Raw genomic sequence first — 4,264 nt, 5'->3', positions numbered from 1 at the left:
TTTTGGATTCCAAAAATGCTCCTGGAAATTATTTGAGTGGTCCAACAACAATTTAATTTGGCCTTTTCAATTTCTAAAAGTTCTTAAACATTTCCAAATGCTCAAAACAATTTTTGTGCAACTTCACAATATTGCAAAGTAATTATTGTGGCATGTGGCACATTTTACAAGAGTCATTTGGTGCTTGGAATAATTGCAAGCAATAGCTTTTTGATTTCCAGAAAAGAAAAACTAAAAGAAAAGGAAAAGAGAGAGAGAGAAAAGGCCCCAGACCCCCCATTTCCCCACTGGGCCTCGACCCCGCCGGCCCAGTCGGCCACACCACAGGCCGGCCCACTCTCCCGCTCCCCTAGACTATTAGGCCACTCCCTCCCCGTAACCCTAACCCCGCACGACCCCCACTCCTCGTTCCCCACTCCCCCCACTCTCCCTCGTTCCCTCGCGCCGTCACCCATCACACACACACATACGCACGGGGGGGGGGGGGGGGGGGGGGGGGCGCATCTGTTCGGTCTCCCTCCCCCTGACGCGCCTGCACCCGAAGGCTGCAACTAGCCGGCGCCGAGCGCCGCCTCTCCCGACCATTGTCCTCGCGCCGCCGCTAACTAGCGCTGCCATGCCCAACTGCTTCGCCTGCCCCGTCCTCGTCGACTGCAAGCAACGGATCGAGACCCGAGCCACTACAACCTCGACACCGACTGCTTCTTCCCGGCGGCCGTCGTCTCCATTTCCGGTCGATCTCCCTCAGCGCCTCCCCAACCTCGCCGAGCTTGTCCATGGCCTCCTCGGGGTGAGCCGCACCCGTTCCCCTTCATCTCCGTTGGTTTGTCGCCGTTTAGCCGCCGTCCCCACATTACGTCCGCCATGGCCAGTCCGCTGGAGCCCCTGCTCTCGCACGCACCCGCGGTGTTCCCTAGCCGCGCCCAGGCACGCCCCCCGCACCCACCTGCGCCGAACCCCGCTTGCTACCCGCATCCGTGCCTGCGCCCCGCTTCGACCCACCGTGCTCACCCGCGCTGCTGTGCTGTCGCGGCTGCTACTCTGGCTGCTGCTCCACCGCGGCCCCGCACGGTGCTCGCCGCTCGCCCCACCTCCGTCGGCCGTGGCCATGACCACGACCCGCCCCGGGCAAGCTACGGGCGCCCGTCGCCCGTTACGCCCATGCCCGCGCGCCTCGCCACACCCCCGCCGCCGCGCCTTCTCCGGCCGGTCATGGCCGCTGCCGTGCCCCCTGGCCGCGCCGGTGCCCCCGCTGACCTCGCCCGGGCATGGCGCCCGCGCCCAATGCCTGGTAGCTCGCCCCGCTGGCCCGTGTGACACTGCTAGGGGGGCCCACGCCCCTGGTTATTCTTTTGAAAAAAGATAGAAGAGAAAAAGTTAAAATTAATTAATTAATTAGTAATGTAATTAATTAACTTAATAAACCTGCTTAATAACCTAATTAACTAGATTTGATAATCTAATACGGTTTAACTAAACAGTGTCTATGACAGGGGGAGCCCACCCCTTTTGACCAATCAAACGTTGACTGGTCAATTGGGACCCCCTGGCCCACCTGTCAACCACTGGGTACACTTTTGTGTACACTGTGCTGGGTGCACATAGCATTTTAACCTTTATTTTCGAATTAGTAATAATTTCAGAATATTGCTAAAACTTTAGAAAATCATCTTAAATAAACCGTAGCTCGGATGGAAAAACTTTGTACATGAAAGTTGCTCAGAACGACGAGACGAATCCGGATACGCAACCTGTTTGTCCGCCACACGTCCCTAGCATAGCAAACCTGCAACTGTCCCCCTCCGTTTCATCTGTCCGAAAATGACTAACTCCGGGAAAACTTTCCCGGATGTTTCCCCCCTTCGCCAGTATCACCTAGTACTGCGTTAGCGTTAGCTCACACCCGGCGCCGCGTTTTACCTTGTTATATATATTTTGTGATGCTTGTTTGCCCCGTATTTACTGTTTCTCCCCCCTCTTCTTCTCCGGTAGACCCCGAGACCGATGATGCCGCTGTGATCGACTACGTCACCGACGAACCTTCCTTCTTGTCTGAGCAACCAGGCAAGCAAACCCCCTTGAGCATTCCGATATCGCGCATTTCTTTCCCTCTCATGCTTGCATTAGAACTGCTACTGCTTTCTGTATGATCCTACTCTGATGCATAGCCTGTTGTTGTTACCTGCTTTCATACCTTACCTGCTTATCCTAAACTGCTTATTATAGGTTGGTTAGAGATCCATCTGTGACCCCACCTTGTCCCATGTTGCCTCGCTTTATGTTCGATGACTCGATCAACGTGATCGACGTCCAGGCCCCGACACCGCACATCACCCCCCTAGTTGTACGACACTACAGAGTTACTATCGAGTGCCGAGGGTGAACCTCATACATCACTCCTGATGAGATCTCTATAGTGTAGCTATTCGGTCGTGATCATCGAGGGTGATTTCCTCCTTAACTACTTCCGATGCGGCTCTGTCGTGCAACCCCTCAAGTGTGAACCTCGAGGGTGAATCCTCTTACGTTCACCTTGATGATTACATCGAGTGGAATTCACCGAGGGTGATTCCTCTGTTTTTTCCCTTGGTGTTAGACACACAGTTACTATGGTTACTATGACTTTACAACTGAACCATGTTACTAAAGACGGGTAGGCCCTGAGGGGTACCCGCGCGAGCTTAATAGCGAGTGATGTGGAGTCGGGTTGACTTGGAAGGTGCCCACGAGATACTTACGAGGCGTGGCCGGGCATTCTTAGCCCTTGTCACAAGTACTCGAGACGGGGCGACGGGGTCACATCGATCGTGAGTCTCTCCTCGTTACCGCGCATTCCTAATCCACTACGATTTGGATATTTGATCCGAGGGGCCTCTGGCCTGATAGCACTAACCATCACGTGGGCATAGTATGGGTGTTCTGCGTCGTATACATCAGCCGAAGCTTAATAGACGTCAGCGACTGAGCGGCGCACGCCGGGTTGGACTGCGTAAGCACCTTCCTTGTTGAAGGAGGTAGCTAGGTCTGCTCACCGGCCGCCCACGCAACGTGGAGGAGTTCTCGGGGAGATGGCCCATGACCCCTGGGGGCATAGGTTTAGTCCGGCGTGCTGGCCTCTCTATTAATCCTAGGTCGGGTTGCGGCGTATTGTTTGGCCGAGGCCGGGCATGACCCAGGAAAGTGTGTCCGGCTGAAGTTAATCGAGCATGGTGGGTAAGTTGGTGCACCCCTGCAGGGAAGAAAACATCTATCGATAGCCTGTCCTACGGTAACGGACACTTGGAGTTGTATCCCGATCGATACAACTAGAATTGGATACTTGTGATGAGAATTGGATGGTGATGAGAATTGGATATGAGATGATAACTGGATAGTATGGCTCTGAGATTGCTTTCTCGCAGGGAGTCGAGAAAGGATCTCTGGCCGAGGTTGATAACACACCACCACGACTACTACTACTACTACTTTACTTTATGCTACTCTACTCCCTCCTGTTGCTGCAAGATGGTGGTTTCCAGAAGATGCCAGTCTTCGATAGGACTAGGTCTTCACTCTATTCTGGCATTTCTGCAGCCCAGTCCACATATACAACCCATTCCTTTGATACAGATGCATACTTAGTTTAGATCTGATGTAAGTCTTGGAGTACTTTGGATGAGTACTCATGGTTGCTTTACTACTTCTTTTCCCCCATACCCGATTGTTGCGGCCAGATGACGGATCCCAGGAGCCAGACGACGCCACTGATGACTACTACTACCCGGAGGATGCCTACTACTAAGTGAAGACCGTAGACGACTAGGAGTAGTTAGGAGGCTCCCAGGCAGGAGGCCTTGCCTTTTCGATCGTTGTTGCTTTTGTGCTAGCCTTCTTAAGGCAAACTTGTCTAACTTATGTCTGTACTCAGATATTGTTGCTTCCGCTGACTCTTGTGTATTTGAGCTTATGTATTCGAGCCCTCGAGGCCCCTGGCTTGTAATATAAAGCTTGTATTATTTTAATTTGTGTCTAGAGTTGTGTTGTGATATCTTCCCGTGAGTCCTTTATCTTGATCGTACACATTTGCGTGTATGATTAGTGTACGGTCAAATCGGGGGCGTCACAAGTTGGTATCAGAGCCGACTGCCTATAGGATCCCCCTTTCCAACTCCTTGGTCGAAGTTGAGTCTAGTCACTTCAAAAACTTTTACTAACATGGCTGTGTGTCTTACGGGTCCAAGTCGCCATTGGGTCATATTAGGATCTTTTACTCCTTGTTTATACT

The 4,264-nt window shown here is 52.6% G+C and overlaps 1 long non-coding RNA gene across 1 annotated transcript; it reads left to right on the top strand.

The window, feature by feature from the left end:
• Positions 1-490: 490 nt before the first annotated feature.
• Positions 491-4,027, top strand: LOC147973619 (uncharacterized). The gene is made up of 3 exons (XR_015603670.1): positions 491-790; positions 1,993-2,064; positions 3,714-4,027. It is a non-coding gene; the product is annotated as an uncharacterized LOC147973619 (long non-coding RNA).
• The last annotated feature ends 237 nt before the right edge of the window (positions 4,028-4,264 follow it).

This window comes from Triticum urartu, chromosome 5A, assembly GCF_056163025.1.
Source record: "Triticum urartu cultivar PI428250 chromosome 5A, HENAU_Tu73, whole genome shotgun sequence".
Taxonomy (NCBI): Eukaryota; Viridiplantae; Streptophyta; class Magnoliopsida; order Poales; family Poaceae; genus Triticum; species Triticum urartu.
This window is presented reverse-complemented; position numbering and strand designations above follow the sequence as displayed.